This window comes from Sinohyriopsis cumingii, chromosome 3 (genome assembly GCF_028554795.1).
Source record: "Sinohyriopsis cumingii isolate HCF-2022 chromosome 3, ASM2855479v2, whole genome shotgun sequence".
Taxonomy (NCBI): domain Eukaryota; kingdom Metazoa; phylum Mollusca; class Bivalvia; order Unionida; family Unionidae; genus Sinohyriopsis; species Sinohyriopsis cumingii.
Window position 1 is genome coordinate 81,964,529 of NC_142963.1, and position 23,240 is coordinate 81,987,768.

The window sequence follows — 23,240 nt, forward strand, 5'->3', positions numbered from 1 at the left end:
ACGGGCAGTGACATCTACATCGATCGCCTGGGTCAAGGTCACCCTGACATAAAAGGAGACCGTTTAGGAGCCTGGACGAGTACCCAAAAGACAAGATTCTAAGTGTTGCTAGTGACGGTCCCAAAAGTTACGACCAAAGAAGAGAATTGCACAGTGAAAGAACTGACTCTTAATTATCGCACCAGTCAAATAGTGCATTTTGTGGTCTTGAAAGAAGCCTTGCAGTCTGAAAAGGAGCAAGATTTTAGAGTGACCACCTACCTGCCTCACAAGATTGTACGTTTAGTCACACAGCAAATCGTCAATCACCTTTGGAAAATGTACATCAAATCATGTACCAGAAATGAGTGCGACTTCCCAATCACTTCACTTTACCGTACGGGCACACCGATATATAAAAAGGTTCCAAGACCATAGTCACGAATAAAAAGGATGACTTAGACACAGCAAGAATCGATGGAGGGACCCACTGAGAACTCCAGGTTCAATCCGTATCATTTTCCTGTCTTCTCGTCTGACTATTGTGATTGCGCAAGTCGATTGGAAACGTTTCAGAAATGACCCACGGATAGGGAAGGATTACCTACTGCGAATGTTTTAGCTTGAACAGGATTTGTCTACATGGGGCCCGAGACTGGATTAGGATAAGAAGTACAGTGTTTCAGTTGTGGTCTGAAGTTGCGTATGGATCGATATATCTATAAAGATTCGGTTATTTTACAACATGATCTCTGCGCTGTCCTTACCTTTATATGGCCTTGCCACCCATCAAACTGCAGTACTTTGATGACGATACCTTAGAGAAGGTGGTGTCGTTGTCCAGGAAGAAAAAGGAAGACTTCCAAAACTAGACATAAAAAGGAAAGATGTGCAAGCTTGAGACTTCATTACGACTAGATTAAAAATGGGAAAAGTCCAATAACGATAGTTCATTCTGGATACAAAGATAAATCTTTCTAACAATCAAACACAATTCAAGTTCGGTGATTCTCAAGTGGAGTGAGATGCTGTGACTTGCGAATGCAGGGATGCCGTACTCAGTTACCTCATTGATTCAGTATTACATCATAGGAAGTTTGCTATGACTACTGCTAATATCATACCTACCGTGGAAAGTGATGTTGTGCGTGTAAAACCTGATGCATACGAAAGTGGTGCCACTCGCTATCGTACACCTTTTCACTTTACTGGTTTTCATTGTCAATGTCATCCTCTACGCGAAACCATGCGTCTACCATCCTACGGATGTCATCCAAAAATGAGCAAACTCCTGCGGACTTCACAGTACCCTTATTGGAATGAACCTGTGAAAGAAGAATATTCCTTCCCTGTGCGTTTGCCTGAATACTGCGACTATGAAAGTCGATTCCAAACCTTCCATTGAAAATTTCCTAAATACCTGGCAGGACCTACCCCCGAAGAATTAGCTAGAGCCGGATTTATCTACTTCGGCGAAGGGGATAATGTAATGTGCTTCAGTTGCAGTGTGTCACTTCACCAGTGGGAGCAGAAAGATTCCCCTTACAAAGAACATGCTTGATGATCTCCGCACTGTCACTACCTACCTTTAGTGGGACCCTAGTAACCTCTGGATGGAAATTTTACAAGAGAACATTTGTGGTTTGCCTGTGGAGTTGAGAGAACGCATTTACCGAGGGTTTGTCAAATATAAGTGAAACGCAAACTCAAATCATTTCTCCATTATTAAAACTATGCAATTTTCCAGCGTAAACGAAGACTGATTATGGGAGGACACTACTTCAGTCACAAATACAAACGAGGCTATTGACCACGACCCAGCGATTTCTGATTCTTGGATGACACTGGATGGATAGTTTACTAGAGAAGATTTACTGCGAGGTTGTCAAAATACAAGTGAAACGCAAATTACAATTGCATCCGTTACGTCACCGGGGTTTACACCACTGGTACCTGAAGGCCATAAAAGGACTGATTCTGGTGAAAGTATTCCAGTGGTCAGATATTGAACAGATACCCGTGTGTAAGAAGGATTGTTTTGTTACTTTATTTTACTACAAGGTACACCTCCTGCAACGAATTCCAGAAAAAGAGTAAGAGGGTTAGCAAAATCTTTTACACAACGTAAGCTTCGTTCAAGAGGATACTTCTGAATGTTGTGTGACGTGCAAGTTAGTGACTAAACGATTTAAATTCGCCACTGGAGTACGGTCATCTCTGTGCAGAAATTACACTTATTGCTCCGACGAAAAGAGGTATAAAAACTGGCTACCATGCCACAACCTTTATCATTAGTGAGACAATGATTGCCGTGGGAGGAAATCAATGACAGTATTCAGTCGGTGGTGAAATACCAACGATTTTTACGAGAACTGTATCCCATGAATTTGGGTCGTCGTGTGGTGTGTGTCTTAGTAACTTTCTTTCTGGGATTTCGTTTACCAGCCGATTCCTTATGGGCTCTTTACGATCTGTACTGTGAGTTACATCCAAAACCGTGAAGGTGGTACCTTTAAATGTACACGAGATACTCATTATGTTACAAGCCTTGCGCTTTCATCTCGATGCTTCTCGACCTGTAGGGGGAAACAAAAATTCCTCAACTTTTAGGCACTGAAGATGTTTATGACGATGTGTGTGTAGCTTGTGACTTACGCCATCACTTGAAAGATCTACATGACTGTAAATGTTTGGGTTTCAAAGCTTGGACAAAAGAAGTGGCATACTATGCACAAGATTGCTGATAAGAAAGTCAAACATCAAGTAAAAAAGTAACTTTTAAACCTCTGTTAGCCACAGTGCCTGAAGAAGCCGATACCAAGGAAAACTACTACCACTCCCTTCAGGACAGAACTGTCATCGACGCAGGACACTTGTGTGACTGTCAAAAGATGCAGAGACTGTAAGAATATTACACAGTGTCCCTTGGACACCACCATTTTGTCACTACAAATGTTGTACAGTGACTTGATTATATTCCACTTTGATCATTTTGATGAATATTGTATCCATGTATTAACCCTTTGGATTTTATGCATTTTTGTCTTTCGTGTTCAATTGTAAAATTTTGGAAATAAACGTGTCCTGAAAAAAGTATAAAAACTCTAGTCTTTTCTGCCTTCGTGTCAAAAGTGACATTCTCTACACTATGGATACCTCTGCTGTCTCTGTTCCCTCTTCCTCCACTTTCAAAGTCATCGACGAAAACTTAGATCGTACTAGTTGGGAGACCTTCTATCTTCGTCATCACTTTAACATGTTAATTGCTAAACTCAGCGGTTCAAGCAAAGCCGAATTTGTCAAACGTTTGATCGAACATAAACATCATTTAATCGATCGTCCACCTCAACGTCTAGTGTGGTGTTACAAAGAGTAGCAATCGGTGTACAGTCTCCTATGAGAACGTCAAGGCGATTCCATCGTGTTTATGGAAGGCATTCCTAGCGAAGACGACGGATCGTGTCTGACCCCAGTCAAACCCATCTGGTCATCTTCGACGACATGTTAGGAGGAGAAGAAGAAGAACTTAAACCGTGATTTAGGCGCAAAGGGCATCATCATAATGCCAGTGTCATTTACATTATCCAAACGTTGTTTCAACAAAGTGAAGTCCATCGCACCATCACTCTCAAGGATCATTACGTGGTCTTGTTTAAAGGTGCTAGAGATTAATTGCAAATGCAAATGTTAGCCAAACTGTTAGGAACGCCATGGCTGACTCTAGCGTACGACGATGACACTCAAACCCGACACGCCTATTTACTCGTTGATTTAAGACCCACCCCACCCCGATTATTTGCGATTTCGAACCCATTTGTTTCATCACCACATGTACCTAGAAGGAGGGCATGTAGTGTACATGTCACCGTCGACTTAACGAAATAAATCTATAGAACCCTCGGTCACTTTGTGTCTATCTCACACCTCATCAGCATGACGTCCCTTCAGTCTCATGTTCCCGTGAATTGATTCGTGCACGTGTCTAAGAAACCAGTCTCAGAGAAGTGTTACGATGGTTTATGGTGACTACACGTCAATTACTGCAAGGCATCATTCATATGCCACATCAAACCAAACGTTTTTTTTTTTTTTTACAGAAACAAGGTAACATTGCCGAAACTGGCTGATCCCCGCATCGATAGTAAGAAAAGAATCTTTTTTGAAACCTGGAGCAAGTGATTCTGTATGAGGTGTCATCATTCGCTCTCTCTTAAAATGGGATTCCAATGCCCAAAAAGTCATCCCTAAGAAAAAAGCCACACCCCGACCCAAAGGTACCCAGAAGAAAAAGAGCAGTAGTGTCAAGATCAGGTCACAGCCCCCGAAAAAGAAGTCCCAAGAAAAGGTTAAATAAAATCCCCCATAAAACATCATAGAAAGCAGCTTCTACCCGTTATAGAGGTACTTCGGCAACTTTACATCACCAAAATATGACCTGCAGCAACGGTGACCGCGTCTCCAGTAGACTCAGGTTTTTCCACTTCTCCGTTGCTGGTGATGCCAGCCAAACCCGATCTGACACGTGTATTTCCTAATTTGATGAATAAATGGAAACATGTGTCTCCAATAAATTCTCCTCGAGTGTGACACCCTCCTCTTTAGTTCCAGTGGCAGATGCGCACAAAATACCTGCGCCCAAAATCAAAGTCCAAGGGATATATGGAATGTTACAGAATTGTCTGGATTTATCCAAGCAAGATCTTCTTTTTATGGCGATAATGAGAGTTAGTCAAAAAAACTGGTTACATACCAAGCCAACTAATCCATAAATACTACTTTAAATAAGTACGCGTGCCAAGTCATCGACTTCAGTGTATTTTTGGTGTATGCTCCGTAACAAGCAAAGAACAAAGACGTCCCAGCCTGAAAGAAGTGCACATCATTACCATATCCGTTCTCTTGTCCAAAAAGGAAAAGGATAGTCTTGTCATTGGACCCGACATCCGATAAAACGCTTAGCCATGCGTCGACGTCTACCCCAGAAAAGACCCATTCGTCTAAAGGGGAAAAAAGAGCAACCAAAGGGTTAGATTGTTTGGCGATATCGAAAAAAGGTTGTCACATTTTTGACGAGGCGATAGCCAGAAAAGAAGTTAAGTCTGCCAAGTCATCGACCTCAATGTATTTTGTGTGTGCCGCAGAACAAACAATGATATCACCCCTAGAAGCCATCTCTTTTCACCCTCACAAAGGAAAGAAAATGAAAGGACTACCTCCTCGTTTAGCCAAACATTGGGTCGTGTTGTCCGGCCTGTCCAGAGCCCCTCCACCCATGCGAAAATAAATCATTCAAACCGTCTAAAACGACGTATTCGAGACCGTGTGCGAACTTTGTCTGAATGTCTTGAAAATAACGATACCTTTGTCTCCACATCAGTAAAAAAATCCTTAACTACTCATCGACATGTTCTTCGCCAAATGGTCCAGAAGAAAATACCCATCCGTGAAAAGAAAAAAGATGTTAATGCACCCATTCTAAAAGCTACATTGATATCTATGATTACAGGACTCATGACGGGAGCTGCTTTACAAGGGATGGGTTAAAATAAAATGTGGGATCCAGAAGATATATGTGTATCTGTGGTCAAAAGATCTCAGAGGTGACTTTTGGAATCTGATGGAAGGACGAACATTTACTTTAGTGCCTTACAAACGATGGATGGATTTCCATCGTTGGCAAGAACAACGGACACCGCATTTGCCTCCGAATCCTCATTTGACCGAGATGGCCTAGTTACAACACAAATTACAATTGCGGCGATTTATCAGAAACAGAAACAATGAAACGGTATGGTCAAGTGTTGCAACGACTGCAACTCTTTGTTGACCCCTTCCCCCTCAACTTAATTAGAAGAACGTAAAGCCGTTTCCAAGCCACCCACTCACCTCATTCAAAGTAGCATCCGTGAAGAGTAGGTAACCCATTAAAAATGGAGAATGTGTAAGCTAGCATTTACTACGATCCGTCCCATTCCGCGGTGTACGGAGTAGTTCATAAATTGTATCGTGCCGCCAAAACCAGACTGAAAAATGTCCGTTTATCTCAAGTGCAACGATGGTTACAAGAACAGGCCACTTTTACCTTACACAAACCCATTCGACGAAATTTTTCAGAAATCCCCAAGAGGTGACTCTCGACAACGAAGTAACCGTTTTTGAGCATATGTTTGGTACGACCCCAACTGAGGTTGTCCCCAGCATGAGATTGGGTGCGCACTGGCAAAACCAAACGCACTTTCGCCAAAGGTTATGTACCCAACTGGACCACATAATTATTTCGTGTATCTGGACGAGTGCATGGCCGTCATACAAATTGGTAGATATGAACGATGTGTTAAAAGTAACGTTTACTTGTCCCGAGTTACAACGCCTGACCAAATTAGACGACGAAGTGTACGTCATCGAAATCATTCTTGAACGAAGAACCCGGAAAGTGCGAAAACGTTGTGTCAATGAAATCAAAGTACGTTGGAAAGTATATCCTACCAGTTTTGATTCTTCATCGACTATACAAAGAAGTAACCATCATGCCCTTCAACACAGCCCCAACTACCACAGTGACCACTCCTTCACATAGTTCTTCTCTGCAAGATCTACAAAAACAACCCTTGTGTGTGTGGTGTGGAGAACTTGTGCCTTAATGGCAAATTGTCTTTTTCTGCTAAATCTTTGTGATATATTGTCTCTTCGGTTCTCCCATTGCCAATCTGAGTTTGGAACAAGGAGACAAACAATCATGGACCTTTGTTGCAGAACAGTTTCAACGGTTACCTTCTCCCATATCCTTTCCTACAATGCTCCTCTATCGGTAACAACGGGAACCTTGCGTTCAACGCCACTCACCCTGCCAACAGTCACAACTCAAACAACAACCACAGAAATCCTATTTTTGACCATCATCTGACTTCCAGTTACCCCTCGGACAGCAGAAATCTGGAATTATGAATAACCTACTTTACTTAGCATTGCCCAGTGACACTAGCAGCAGGGGGGGCGAATCCGACATTTTGTCCAATCGTTATTTGGCTTAATTAATACTTTCTGCACTCAGCGGATCCGGTGTCGTCAGCGCCTGGTAAAAAAAAAACGACGTCGTCGTCGAGGGGATCGTCCGGACGTCATTTGGTTTAATTAACACCTTCTGCGCGCCGATCCCTAGCGTCGTCAGCGTCCGGTAAGCACATCGACGACCGCGTCGATGTCATCGCCCCCTCTGCTGCTATGATCTTACAAACAGAGTGATCACTAACTCCTCCTCTTGTAGGTCAATTAGGTTATTTGACTGATCGGTAATTCTAAAATTAATTCTCGTTAAAAACCGATCATGGCATCGCATATAGACCGGATTAATCGGACTCTCAATGATCAAAAATCCCGGAGGGGCTGTTGGTGAAAATGAATAAAGGATATATCCCTGTTGAGCTTGATTTGATTGCTTGGTATCCACCTGGTAACTCCCTTCGATAACATCACACACTAGATTGATCGCTATCACCGATGCGATATTTACGTTGTACGGGGCAATATGCCTACCACCATCTCCGTTATCGTGTTTGAGGATATAAGTTGATGAATCGAGAAAATCATTAAGAGACTTTCTTAGTTCTGGCGCGTTGTATCCTGGAAACTTGAAATCGGGTAAATCGGCTTCTGTGATATTATACTCGGTTAGGAATTTTTGTTTACTACCATCGCTGTTATCGGATATCATTTTAACGACTCGTTCATTGATATATTCCATGTCTGATATAAGTTGATTTAACACCTCAACGTGTTTTCGTTCTTTTGTTTCCCGTAGCTGTTCTAGTTGTAATTGGTAATAATAATCAATCTCGGCAAACATATCAGTGATATCACTTAAAATAAATGTTAATATGGCGACCGATTCAGTAGTTTCCTTATGCTGAAAATACCACTGCATGATATTCCTGTCTTGAAATAAAAACCAACTGGGTGATAACGTGCTTTTTATAGTAGATAAATTACCTAGATACCGGGGGGTAATCTCATGATACGATTTCTCATTCGTGCGTAAGTCCTCGGGTGGATTCTTAGGCCATCCTAGTATGGTTCTTATTGAACTGTTATAGATATCAACCATATACCCCGGTGTGCTTATTTCAATCGTCGACGATAACGTCGGTTCATGAACCGTAATAGCGATTTTTGATTCCTTTCCTGTGATCGATTTTATCCTGCGTTGAAATTCTTTATTGATTTGTTCTATTTGGTATGACCCAGTTGGTATTGTAACCTCATTCCAGTCTGGGGTCCCATCGGGCTTATTTGTCCACGCAAAAACCAGCGAGTTATTAGGTTGTTGTCCGTTAAATGCGTCCGCTCGAATATTAGGCCAACTGTGATATACTCGCAATTTTGCCAGCGCTATTTCCTTCACTGGAACCGGCGACGGGAAGTTCACATTGAATTCTGGCTTCGTTGACGTTATCGATATCATATTTGTTTGTACCGGAGTGGTATTCTCCGCGATCCGCTGAAGTAATTGAGACCCTTCGGGGTTCAGCGACATTATTATTATTCGTTGTCTTTAGTGTCTAATTTCAACAACCAGGTGGTTCCGGCTTCCAGTTGAAAATCCTCGATTTTTGACATCGCGGAGCTATACAACTGAACCATCGTGGAGAATTCAACATCGGATATGAACAAATTATCAATCGATAACGAGATCAACCCGGATAATTTCGAGTACGCGTCGGATACTATTTGATGTTTTACTGTATACTCGTCGAGTTTTTTCTGAAAACACGATGATATCTTTTTAGTGATTGCGTTGGCGACTCCAGCAATTGTTGTCATCGCGGAGATAGCGATTGGAACAGCGATCCGGGCTATCGTGGTCACCGTGGATAAAATAACACCGGTACCGGCTACTATACCCGACACCGAGTACACGACCGCGTCGATGGTGGTTATTTTTCTGCGGTATTTTTTTATTTTTACGCGGTATTGTTCGGAAAGCGTTTTCAAGTTCGCGGAGAACTCTTTTGCGGTATCGAATCGATATTGATGTGACGTCGGTGATACCTCTGATTCAATTACCCTGGTGGTCATTTTTATTTTAAAAGAGCTAGTGTTTTTAATTACTTAGATCCGCTACAAATTCCACATACCATGTGATGTTTGTCCTAAATAGACTGCTATCAACGGCCTTAATTACAAACCGTTCAATTGTATCCTTGTCAATGATTGTTGACACTGTATTGTTAAACCCGGATGAACTCGACGATGATATACTAAACTGCATCGCTGAAATCAATGTCAATCGATAAATGCCCTTAACAGTTGCGGTGATATCTACTGTATTCTGTGTAGGAGTAAAATCGAATGATCCATGCCGAATTGTGTATACTGTGTTGATGATGTTCTCATGAGGGATTTTTATTTTTTCGAATTGCTCTGCTACTCTCGGTAGTCCGTCTTTAATCGCTTCAACATCAGTTCTGATTGTTCCTATTTCCTGTGTATGCCCGTCTATACTTTTTTTGTTCGCTGTAACCTTAGTAATGAGTGTATTTATTTCCTGTGTATGCGCGTCCACACCCTTTTTGTTCGCTTCAATATTAGTTTTGATTGTCATTATGTCTATTGTGTTCCTGTTCGTATTACCCGCGATCATTGCAATCTCATTTCTGATTGATTCTGTTTTCCGTCCATGTGAGTCTACATTATTTGTGATCGTTGCAATATTAGCGCTGTTTATTCCTATTTCCCGTTCATGCGCGCCTACATACCATTTGTTCGCTTCAACCTCGGTTTTGATTGTTTTTATTTCCTGTCCATACGCAGTGATATCATTTATAGTTGTTGTAATCTCATCCAGCTTGGTATTTTTTTTACCAAAGAATTTATCAAAGTTGTTATCGACCCTGTTAAAATTTTTTCGCAACGTGTAAAATTGACCCGACAGCGTTGTAAACTCCAAAATAGTAGTTTTTATCCCCGCAAGATTCGGTTCGGTTACCGTCGGGGTCCCGAAAAAACTAGCGGTAGTGAGCTGTATATCGGTAATAGATTTTTTCACCTGCGCGTCAAGTTCGGTCACCGATTTATCCAACCTTGTACAACCGTCTCGGATTAATGTTATCGTCGATAGATGTTCACCCGGTTTGAGTCGTCCGTCGCCGGTATACAACGCGATAGCGTCCTCGGCGGCATCACGCTGTCGTATTAAAACGTCATCCAGCGACACATTACTGGATTTCAATTTACCCTGGCGGTCTTGAAATACGACTATTTCACCTGGGTCAATACTGGTTAAATTCAACGTATCAGCGATTTCATCCTCGATTAGTTTTTTTATGTCATCGGTGGCGAGCGTTTCCGTGGATTTTTTTCAGCGCCGAAACCGGTCGTCCCCAGATATCAATCATCGTTATTGTAAAAAAAAACAGTGTTTCTAATTACCCCGCCGGGCCTCTACGACCCCACTAGTGTATTCGTTTACAACCACATGAGGTGGTTTTCGCGATGATGAAATCGCCGCGAGTACGTTCAATACCTCACGGCCGCATATCGGTGGGTCACTTAACTGCTGTGTTGGCAGCGTGGAATAAAAAACCCGGGCTGAACACGCCGGGGCTGAACACGCCCGGATATACCGCATAAACTCGTTCGGCGGAGCTAACCCGTATGAATCAAAATAGACGATCGCACGCGGATCAATCGCGTATGCAACCCAATGAGTTCCCGCTCCGGAGGACCCATCGAGGTTAATTATGCCGGTTTCAATATTCCTTGGTGCCGCCGGTAATTGATCCCTCATGAAAACACCTCTGAAGTTTTTTATCGCTAGCGCGTTTGCGGCGTCTATTAAATCAAAATTAGACATTGGAGTTATAGACTCTTGAGTTAATAAACGGTTCCCGGTAGTCTCAGACCCTTTCCCGAGTACCATGAATACGGGGTTCCCGGTAGTCTTAGACCCTTTCCGGCTACGGGTCGTTTTTTTTTATAGCCTTTCCCGGTTGCCTTTTTTAATGCCATCCCTGCCGCGGTTCCAACGGCCCCCAACGCCGCCGCCTTAGCCACTGCTGGTGCGGCAGCGGCAATCAACGCTGGAATCGCAGCTAACAGCGGAAATATCCCACCGGTCTTTTCCATGTTTTTAATTGCTGCGGCGGAAAAATCTATTTGAACACCCTTTTTATTCTCCATCGCATCATTGAAATGTTTTATTTGACGCGCCGTCAACGATATCTTATGATTACCACCCGCCATCTGCGACGGCTTCAGCGTTATTGTGGTCCCGCATTGTTTAGCCGACTTTGATCGTAATTTCTTGACTTGACCATCAGTCAACTCTACACTGACGACACTATACGACATTTATTGTAAACGCGTTTGTGCTTTCAATTACATGTTTTCCACTGGCGCATCAACGATTCTCATTCGTCCACCAACACCTTCCAACAGCATTGATTTATCGCTGAGAATGACAGCAACCGCTCTATAATTGGCACCAGCCGGGGCTATACGAGCTCGGAAGTGTATATCAACGACGGATTGTCTCGTTAAATCAAGATGTTCCAACGAAAAATAATAAATCGGATACAGCTTTTTAAAATCAAGTTGTGATATTTGCAAACCAGTGTCGACGTTTTGATCACGACCCATATATGACAGCAATCGATGGTACACACGTGCGATATGGTTGTCGCCGTAATTAAGCTGTATATCCTCGGATGGTTCCTGTTGTCCGTTTATTCTCAGCGAAACATCCCTGACTCCTAATTGATCAAATATCATATGGCTGTGTTCTTGACTGCCCAATCGTTCCCTATTCTGTAGCGCTATAAAAATATGACGCGGGGCTGAAACACCCTGTTTTGATGCCAAGTGCCATGTAAACGTATCGGCGACGTTATCCTCTTTAGCATCAGTTGTTACCGCTAGCCAACTCAACAACGATTTTCCTCCCTGTTCCATAAATGCTAACAATCGTGCTTCCGTGGTAACTGATGGAGTCAGCACCGGCATCCACAATGCCATTTTAGTTAAAACGACTTTACCGGCAGCGACGCCAGCAGCATGCCATATTGCATTGTTATCATCGCCCCTTCGCGTCAGCGCGATTGTGTGCTTGGCCCCATAGATAACCCTCCTGACATTTCTGCAGAATCCAAATATGTGATGGAGTGGAATCGCGCATGAAAACTGCCGGTGTGGTCTTTTTAGCATCGACATTCGTGCTGCGAATCCTATATTGTAATTATTGTTAAGACTTTTTATAACAGTGAAATTAATGTCTGGTTTTGCTCTGCGATCTGGATTGGTTGCTTCAACCTGGTCAACTGCGGTATCTTTTTCCACTAGCACGTTAACGTACTGAAAATGATCAGCGTTATCGGTGGTGTCCTTTGCAAACATCATAGATGGGCCCGCCGATCTCGTATAATCGTCCGAATATCTCGCTAACCCAATTATCGTTGTTGCAACATCAACCTCGCGTTCTATTGATTCAATTTCTCGCCCGTCAATAAGATATCTGGCGCTCTCAAATAACGCCATGATACCGTTGTTGACGAAACCAACTCGAACACGATCGTCATCTGCGTATGGTGCATTATCGGCAGCATTTGTCACGAGTTTTCCCTCAATTTCGATAAACGCTTCACATGGCAGAAAGTATCTACTGGTATCTTGGACTTGAAGTTCAATTCGCGATCGTAGGTCAGGTTGCGCTGCATAATAAGAATAATATTGATAATCGCGGACAGAATCATCCCTGCGCACTGGGGCATCCATATCAAACGCGGGATCAGCGGTTCGCGCAAACATTTTATTATTTATCATGTTGATGTTTTCAATTGCGATTTTCTTTGAATTCTGTTTAAGACCACTCTCCCGCTATTGTGTTCATGGGCGCGTTGGTGGATGACTGAGCCGCCAACGACTCTAGTTTTTCTTCCACGGCGTTATTTATTACTTTACTGACATTTGCAGGCATCACTGTCGTTGATGGCATCACCGGTGGTTGTTGCTTTTTTCTTCTCACCAACGACATTAGTTTGTCCCGCGCGGCTGAAAGCGCCTTTCCGGCAACATCTCCAATAGCACTAATACCCTTATCACGAATAACATCAATAGCCTTCATTCCTAATTGTTTGGCTAACGGCGCTACTTTTGGAGCCATTCTTGTAAATAACCCCGCAATGGTGCTACCGAGACCATCTCCATAGTACGCGCGGTAAACAGGCAATCGCGAGTTTACCACGTAGACGAGTACTGGTTTATCGTGGTTGTAGTGTATAATCATCTTTATTATAAAAACACCGGTTTTCCACACGGCGGTGGGAAGGGGGTGGTGATCACAATCACTAATTGAAAAACCGGTGTTTTTATAATAAAGATGATTATACACTACAACCACGATAAACCAGTACTCGTCTACGTGGTAAACTCGCGATTGCCTGTTTACCGCGCGTACTATGGAGATGGTCTCGGTAGCACCATTGCGGGGTTATTTACAAGAATGGCTCCAAAAGTAGCGCCGTTAGCCAAACAATTAGGAATGAAGGCTATTGATGTTATTCGTGATAAGGGTATTAGTGCTATTGGAGATGTTGCCGGAAAGGCGCTTTCAGCCGCGCGGGACAAACTAATGTCGTTGGTGAGAAGAAAAAAGCAAAAACCACCGGTGATGCCATCAACGACAGTGATGCCTGCAAATGTCAGTAAAGTAATAAATAACGCCGTGGAAGAAAAACTAGAGTCGTTGGCGGCTCAGTCATCCACCAACGCGCCCATGAACACAATAGCGGGAGAGTGGTCTTAAACAGAATTCAAAGAAAATCGCAATTGAAAACATCAACATGATAAATAATAAAATGTTTGCGCGAACCGCTGATCCCGCGTTTGATATGGATGCCCCAGTGCGCAGGGATGATTCTGTCCGCGATTATCAATATTATTCTTATTATGCAGCGCAACCTGTCCTACGATCGCGAATTGAACTTCAAGTCCAAGATACCAGTAGATACTTTCTGCCATGTGAAGCGTTTATCGAAATTGAGGGAAAACTCGTGACAAATGCTGCCGATAATGCACCATACGCAGATGACGATCGTGTTCGAGTTGGTTTCGTCAACAACGGTATCATGGCGTTATTTGAGAGCGCCAGATATCTTATTGACGGGCGAGAAATTGAATCAATAGAACGCGAGGTTGATGTTGCAACAACGATAATTGGGTTAGCGAGATATTCGGACGATTATACGAGATCGGCGGGCCCATCTATGATGTTTGCAAAGGACACCACCGATAACGCTGATCATTTTCAGTACGTTAACGTGCTAGTGGAAAAAGATACCGCAGTTGACCAGGTTGAAGCAACCAATCCAGATCGCAGAGCAAAACCAGACATTAATTTCACTGTTATAAAAAGTCTTAACAATAATTACAATATAGGATTCGCAGCACGAATGTCGATGCTAAAAAGACCACACCGGCAGTTTTCATGCGCGATTCCACTCCATCACATATTTGGATTCTGCAGAAATGTCAGGAGGGTTATCTATGGGGCCAAGCATACAATCGCGCTGACGCGAAGGGGCGATGATAACAATGCAATATGGCATGCTGCTGGCGTCGCTGCCGGTAAAGTCGTTTTAACTAAAATGGCATTGTGGATGCCGGTGCTGACTCCATCAGTTACCACGGAAGCACGATTGTTAGCATTTATGGAACAGGGAGGAAAATCGTTGTTGAGTTGGCTAGCGGTAACAACTGATGCTAAAGAGGATAACGTCGCCGATACGTTTACATGGCACTTGGCATCAAAACAGGGTGTTTCAGCCCCGCGTCATATTTTTATAGCGCTACAGAATAGGGAACGATTGGGCAGTCAAGAACACAGCCATATGATATTTGATCAATTAGGAGTCAGGGATGTTTCGCTGAGAATAAACGGACAACAGGAACCATCCGAGGATATACAGCTTAATTACGGCGACAACCATATCGCACGTGTGTACCATCGATTGCTGTCATATATGGGTCGTGATCAAAACGTCGACACTGGTTTGCAAATATCACAACTTGATTTTAAAAAGCTGTATCCGATTTATTATTTTTCGTTGGAACATCTTGATTTAACGAGACAATCCGTCGTTGATATACACTTCCGAGCTCGTATAGCCCCGGCTGGTGCCAATTATAGAGCGGTTGCTGTCATTCTCAGCGATAAATCAATGCTGTTGGAAGGTGTTGGTGGACGAATGAGAATCGTTGATGCGCCAGTGGAAAACATGTAATTGAAAGCACAAACGCGTTTACAATAAATGTCGTATAGTGTCGTCAGTGTAGAGTTGACTGATGGTCAAGTCAAGAAATTACGATCAAAGTCGGCTAAACAATGCGGGACCACAATAACGCTGAAGCCGTCGCAGATGGCGGGTGGTAATCATAAGATATCGTTGACGGCGCGTCAAATAAAACATTTCAATGATGCGATGGAGAATAAAAAGGGTGTTCAAATAGATTTTTCCGCCGCAGCAATTAAAAACATGGAAAAGACCGGTGGGATATTTCCGCTGTTAGCTGCGATTCCAGCGTTGATTGCCGCTGCCGCACCAGCAGTGGCTAAGGCGGCGGCGTTGGGGGCCGTTGGAACCGCGGCAGGGATGGCATTAAAAAAGGCAACCGGGAAAGGCTATAAAAAAAAACGACCCGTAGCCGGAAAGGGTCTAAGACTACCGGGAACCCCGTATTCATGGTACTCGGGAAAGGGTCTGAGACTACCGGGAACCGTTTATTAACTCAAGAGTCTATAACTCCGATGTCTAATTTTGATTTAATAGACGCCGCAAACGCGCTAGCGATAAAAAACTTCAGAGGTGTTTTCATGAGGGATCAATTACCGGCGGCACCAAGGAATATTGAAACCGGCATAATTAACCTCGATGGGTCCTCCGGAGCGGGAACTCATTGGGTTGCATACGCGATTGATCCGCGTGCGATCGTCTATTTTGATTCATACGGGTTAGCTCCGCCGAACGAGTTTATGCGGTATATCCGGGCGTGTTCAGCCCCGGCGTGTTCAGCCCGGGTTTTTTATTCCACGCTGCCAACACAGCAGTTAAGTGACCCACCGATATGCGGCCGTGAGGTATTGAACGTACTCGCGGCGATTTCATCATCGCGAAAACCACCTCATGTGGTTGTAAACGAATACACTAGTGGGGTCGTAGAGGCCCGGCGGGGTAATTAGAAACACTGTTTTTTTTTACAATAACGATGATTGATATCTGGGGACGACCGGTTTCGGCGCTGAAAAAAATCCACGGAAACGCTCGCCACCGATGACATAAAAAAACTAATCGAGGATGAAATCGCTGATACGTTGAATTTAACCAGTATTGACCCAGGTGAAATAGTCGTATTTCAAGACCGCCAGGGTAAATTGAAATCCAGTAATGTGTCGCTGGATGACGTTTTAATACGACAGCGTGATGCCGCCGAGGACGCTATCGCGTTGTATACCGGCGACGGACGACTCAAACCGGGTGAACATCTATCGACGATAACATTAATCCGAGACGGTTGTACAAGGTTGGATAAATCGGTGACCGAACTTGACGCGCAGGTGAAAAAATCTATTACCGATATACAGCTCACTACCGCTAGTTTTTTCGGGACCCCGACGGTAACCGAACCGAATCTTGCGGGGATAAAAACTACTATTTTGGAGTTTACAACGCTGTCGGGTCAATTTTACACGTTGCGAAAAAATTTTAACAGGGTCGATAACAACTTTGATAAATTCTTTGGTAAAAAAAATACCAAGCTGGATGAGATTACAACAACTATAAATGATATCACTGCGTATGGACAGGAAATAAAAACAATCAAAACCGAGGTTGAAGCGAACAAATGGTATGTAGGCGCGCATGAACGGGAAATAGGAATAAACAGCGCTAATATTGCAACGATCACAAATAATGTAGACTCACATGGACGGAAAACAGAATCAATCAGAAATGAGATTGCAATGATCGCGGGTAATACGAACAGGAACACAATAGACATAATGACAATCAAAACTAATATTGAAGCGAACAAAAAGGGTGTGGACGCGCATACACAGGAAATAAATACACTCATTACTAAGGTTACAGCGAACAAAAAATGTATAGACGGGCATACACAGGAAATAGGAACAATCAGAACTGATGTTGAAGCGATTAAAGACGGACTACCGAGAGTAGCAGAGCAATTCGAAAAAATAAAAATCCCTCATGAGAACATCATCAACACAGTATACACAATTCGGCATGGATCATTCGATTTTACTCCTACACAGAATACAGTAGATATCACCGCAACTGTTAAGGGCATTTATCGATTGACATTGATTTCAGCGATGCAGTTTAGTATATCATCGTCGAGTTCATCCGGGTTTAACAATACAGTGTCAACAATCATTGACAAGGATACAATTGAACGGTTTGTAATTAAGGCCGTTGATAGCAGTCTATTTAGGACAAACATCACATGGTATGTGGAATTTGTAGCGGATCTAAGTAATTAAAAACACTAGCTCTTTTAAAATAAAAATGACCACCAGGGTAATTGAATCAGAGGTATCACCGACGTCACATCAATATCGATTCGATACCGCAAAAGAGTTCTCCGCGAACTTGAAAACGCTTTCCGAACAATACCGCGTAAAAATAAAAAAATACCGCAGAAAAATAACCACCATCGACGCGGTCGTGTACTCGGTGTCGGGTATAGTAGCCGGTACCGGTGTTATTTTATCCACGGTGACCACGATAGCCCGGATCGCTGTTCCAATCGCTATCTCCGCGATGACAACAATTGCTGGAGTCGCCAACGCAATCACTAAAAAGATATCATCGTGTTTTCAGAAAAAACTCGACGAGTATACAGTAAAACATCAAATAGTATCCGACGCGTACTCGAAATTATCCGGGTTGATCTCGTTATCGATTGATAATTTGTTCATATCCGATGTTGAATTCTCCACGATGGTTCAGTTGTATAGCTCCGCGATGTCAAAAATCGAGGATTTTCAACTGGAAGCCGGAACCACCTGGTTGTTGAAATTAGACACTAAAGACAACGAATAATAATAATGTCGCTGAACCCCGAAGGGTCTCAATTACTTCAGCGGATCGCGGAGAATACCACTCCGGTACAAACAAATATGATATCGATAACGTCAACGAAGCCAGAATTCAATGTGAACTTCCCGTCGCCGGTTCCAGTGAAGGAAATAGCGCTGGCAAAATTGCGAGTATATCACAGTTGGCCTAATATTCGAGCGGACGCATTTAACGGACAACAACCTAATAACTCGCTGGTTTTTGCGTGGACAAATAAGCCCGATGGGACCCCAGACTGGAATGAGGTTACAATACCAACTGGGTCATACCAAATAGAACAAATCAATAAAGAATTTCAACGCAGGATAAAATCGATCACAGGAAAGGAATCAAAAATCGCTATTACGGTTCATGAACCGACGTTATCGTCGACGATTGAAATAAGCACACCGGGGTATATGGTTGATATCTATAACAGTTCAATAAGAACCATACTAGGATGGCCTAAGAATCCACCCGAGGACTTACGCACGAATGAGAAATCGTATCATGAGATTACCCCCCGGTATCTAGGTAATTTATCTACTATAAAAAGCACGTTATCACCCAGTTGGTTTTTATTTCAAGACAGGAATATCATGCAGTGGTATTTTCAGCATAAGGAAACTACTGAATCGGTCGCCATATTAACATTTATTTTAAGTGATATCACTGATATGTTTGCCGAGATTGATTATTATTACCAATTACAACTAGAACAGCTACGGGAAACAAAAGAACGAAAACACGTTGAGGTGTTAAATCAACTTATATCAGACATGGAATATATCAATGAACGAGTCGTTAAAATGATATCCGATAACAGCGATGGTAGTAAACAAAAATTCCTAACCGAGTATAATATCACAGAAGCCGATTTACCCGATTTCAAGTTTCCAGGATACAACGCGCCAGAACTAAGAAAGTCTCTTAATGATTTTCTCGATTCATCAACTTATATCCTCAAACACGATAACGGAGATGGTGGTAGGCATATTGCCCCGTACAACGTAAATATCGCATCGGTGATAGCGATCAATCTAGTGTGTGATGTTATCGAAGGGAGTTACCAGGTGGATACCAAGCAATCAAATCAAGCTCAACAGGGATATATCCTTTATTCATTTTCACCAACAGCCCCTCCGGGATTTTTGATCATTGAGAGTCCGATTAATCCGGTCTATATGCGATGCCATGATCGGTTTTTAACGAGAATTAATTTTAGAATTACCGATCAGTCAAATAACCTAATTGACCTACAAGAGGAGGAGTTAGTGATCACTCTGTTTGTAAGATCATAGCAGCAGAGGGGGCGATGACATCGACGCGGTCGTCGATGTGCTTACCGGACGCTGACGACGCTAGGGATCGGCGCGCAGAAGGTGTTAATTAAACCAAATGACGTCCGGACGATCCCCTCGACGACGACGTCGTTTTTTTTTTACCAGGCGCTGACGACACCGGATCCGCTGAGTGCAGAAAGTACTAATTAAGCCAAATGACGATTGGACAAAATGTCGGATTCGTCTCCCTGCTGCTACAGTTCACCTGAAGTGTCTTGTGCTGTTTCAAGGCCAAATTACTTCAGGACATCCAGTTGGATCACAAAGCCCATTGTGAAGTGGCTTGGTGGAAATTATCCTCCCTACACAAATCAAAAACATCGTTGAAAATTGAAACACTTGTACGGTCGAAGTTGTGGGCTACTAAATGCAACAAAACTTGGATGAACGCGCAACTGCGGGTGACTCTATGACAACTGAGGACCCCATCACTAAAAGTTTCACCTATCTGTTGACGATTCCCCCATGCTATTATTTTAGCGGTCAACATCTGGTGAACACGATTGCCGTCAGGTTCGATGCACTGTTTGGCAAAGCGTTGGACAAAGTGTCACGATCGAGTACCATAGAGTGGCTAGTCGCCTGCTGATTAAATTTTAGAAGACAAAGTGTTGCCATTACATTTTGTCCTGAATTGTATGACATTATGGGTGGACAGACCGAAAGATGATCAGGATTAAAAAACGAAATACCACCAACTTGGATTTTGCGAAATATTTTAGATTACCTGTAGAAATGGACCAAAGACTCAATTAGATCTTTGTATACTCCGATGTAGTGGAGTATAGCGTGGTGGGACATACGTCCGTACTGTTACTTGCGTGATCATTCTTCTCCTCCATTGTTGCTCCAAAGATCCATCAAATCGAACCTCTTTTGGCTCAGAGTGCGGATACGAAGCGAAGAAACGGTTACTTGTCAGAGATTTTCAAGCAAACAGTTAGGATTAAATTGATGACATCATTACCTGTGAAAGAAGAAAGAAATAAAAATAGATACCTGAGAACCTTATTACATTTTGAACAACAGTTCGTGCACTGCTTCTTGGAATCCTGTCGTGTGCTAAAGATAAACTACCTCATCGCCAACCACAAGACCATCATGTGTATGTCATCAACACGGACGACAATCATCTCCCAGGAATACACTGGGTAGCAGTTTACTTTCCTAGAAAGGGTTGTGTGGAGTATTTTGATTCGTATGCTCTACCACCTTTGGTACACGACATTATCGACTTTATGGGAAGAAATGCGCAGACCACACGATTCAATGATGGGAAATTACAAGGCACAATTTCATGATGTGTGGACAATATTGTGTGTATTTTCTTCATCAATGCAGTCTTGCATATCCTTAGAACATTTAGTGACTTATTTTCATCGTAACTGTTCTGGAAGCGATGACAAAGCAGATCGATTGTTTTGTGATCATTATTGATTTATCTTGGCTTTACCTAGGAAACTTAGTGTACATCAATGGCTCAATGACTTCCATCCTTAGAAGTCTAACTTAGAGTCACAACGTTGTCAACCTTGTCAAAAATAGTTTGTTTGTTTGTTTCAAATTATGTGAAGGTTAATTATTGTTTCAATATAGATGTTCTGTTTTGAAAAAAAATATTGGTGGTTTGGTTTCAACAAAACTGTGAAAATATGCTCTTTGACCTCTCTCTCTCTCTCTCTCTCTCTCTCTCTCTCTCTCTCGCCATAAAGATAACTTCTACAGCGTTTCGATTCGAAACATTGTATGGATATCTCCAGTCTGACCATCAGTTGTTGACTCGTCCTCCTACGAAGATGTCTTCAAGACTAACCAAGTTGAACGAAGCTTACGTGAATTTACATCGTGTCAGGCTAAGCCTGATAAACAAGCCTGCAGAGATAGAGAATGTCAGGATGTTAAAGTTGCTTGAAGACCTGATTTAAAGATGAAATCCAGAAGGAGCAAGAAAAGTGGACCGAGAAGTACGGACTTCAGAAGCGGCAGAGAGAACATCAGCAGCACAGCAGGAGCCATACAGACGTTTTGTGGAATGTCGTGTGGACACGAATAAGTTATCCTTCTCTTTCCGCAGACGGCTGCTGAGCTGTGTTAGGATGATGACAGCGGGAACATCGTCACTCCTGCTGTATAAAAGCCCTCCTTAGGGCTACTTCCAAATTGCCTCTTATCTAAGGGTACATTTTTGGGATTGGTATCCCGATTCAATAAAACCACATTACTGACTTGATCCTTTCGCTACCACCGCTTCAAAAATTCAACCTTTTTTACCTAATAGTGACCAAACTTTTTGTTATGTCGCTTAGACATATTATTTAATAGAAATTGGTTAGACATCTACAATGTACACTCTGTACTAGATTTTCTTTTAACGGATAGGACATAGGAAAATTTTAAGACTTGTATGATTTGACTCAATTGCACAAGTGGCTGACACAGTATTTATACTCTTTATTGTCCATTTAAATAACTGTATTAAATTTGTTTAAGTAAAGTACGGGCTGGAGTTTTGGGGAGTACACGACATATATGGCCGGCATGCCGAGTTCCTTGCCTCCTTGCCTGTCTCGGACAACGTACACAGACGGAAATGTGTAACCATTTCCACCCGTCTAAAGCTAGGTGGCCTGATGTGACGTCGTCGCTGAGACCAATTCCATCTTCTTGATAATGTGAGTGTGTGTTGGGGCCATTCCCACTCATGCAAGCCATTCATTCGGGTAGTTAGGGACACCTAGTTCCACGACCTGATGGATAAATTGGCAGTGCTCTGTGAGCACATAAACACCGGGGTGATGTGGCTTCAATTACTTCCCTCAGGAACAATTATCAGTCCGCCGTGCGGACATAAACCAGAGGCACATGCACTCCGTGCAAACGCCTCTTAAATCCAAATAATCAATCAATCAAAATTCGCGCCATTCATCATTGAATAATCAGCCATGGCAACCAATATAATGGACAAAATTAGGAAGGATTTCGTGGACAATTTGGGGATGATTGAAGAGATGCTGGTCAAACTCGATGGGGATTACTATAGTCCCCATCGAGTCAAAATGGAAATAAACAATTTGAGAAAGTCTAATGAAATATTAAGGGAGCTGATCAAAAAAGAAAAGAAGGAGAAGGAGTATGAAGAGAATAAACAGAGAATGGGAGCCTGGAAAGAAAAAGAGAAAATGAAGAAGAGAATGAGAAGAGGAAAAAAGAGGAGGAGAAGAAGAAGGAGAAAGAGGAGAAGAAAAAGAAGAAGAAGAATGTAGGAGAGAAAATAAAAGGAGGTGCAGGAAAAGAAGACATTAGAAAAGAAGGAAGAAAAAACAAATGGCCCTTTTCACGGCCATTTAATTGCCTCGAAAAGATTTACTCTTGCCTAAATTTGTTTAGTCGATTATATATTTTATTTGTGATAGATTTATGTTCATAAATCTATGTATGTGTCCTATATCTATGTCTATGTATGTGTCCCCGCTGTCACTGTTTCACACAATCGAGGTCAGCCAAATGCAACATTGCTGTCAATGTCCCGTACCGTGAAGTCACCCCACCTGTTATATTCCTATTGTCTGTATACAGATAAATCCATTCCTTTGTCTGTGTAGAGGCCCAACCTTTTGTCATTATAAATAGTGTCTATATACAAGCACAGTGTGTCTTGTAATGCTGATTTCCATCGTCCGTATATCGTCCCCCTTCACTTCTAATTTCCATGGTCAATAACGCCCTATTGTAAGTAGTACAGAGTGACATATTAGAGTCCGCTATCAATAGGGTCATATTCTACGTAGTACAG

At 42.6% G+C, this 23,240-nt stretch overlaps 1 pseudogene across 1 annotated transcript in view; it reads left to right on the plus strand.

The window, feature by feature from the left end:
• LOC149803198 (sodium-coupled monocarboxylate transporter 2-like) overlaps positions 1-23,240 on the plus strand; it is a 48,207-nt pseudogene that overhangs the window by 15,399 nt on the left and 9,568 nt on the right. The gene's annotated exons all lie outside the window — the stretch shown is intronic.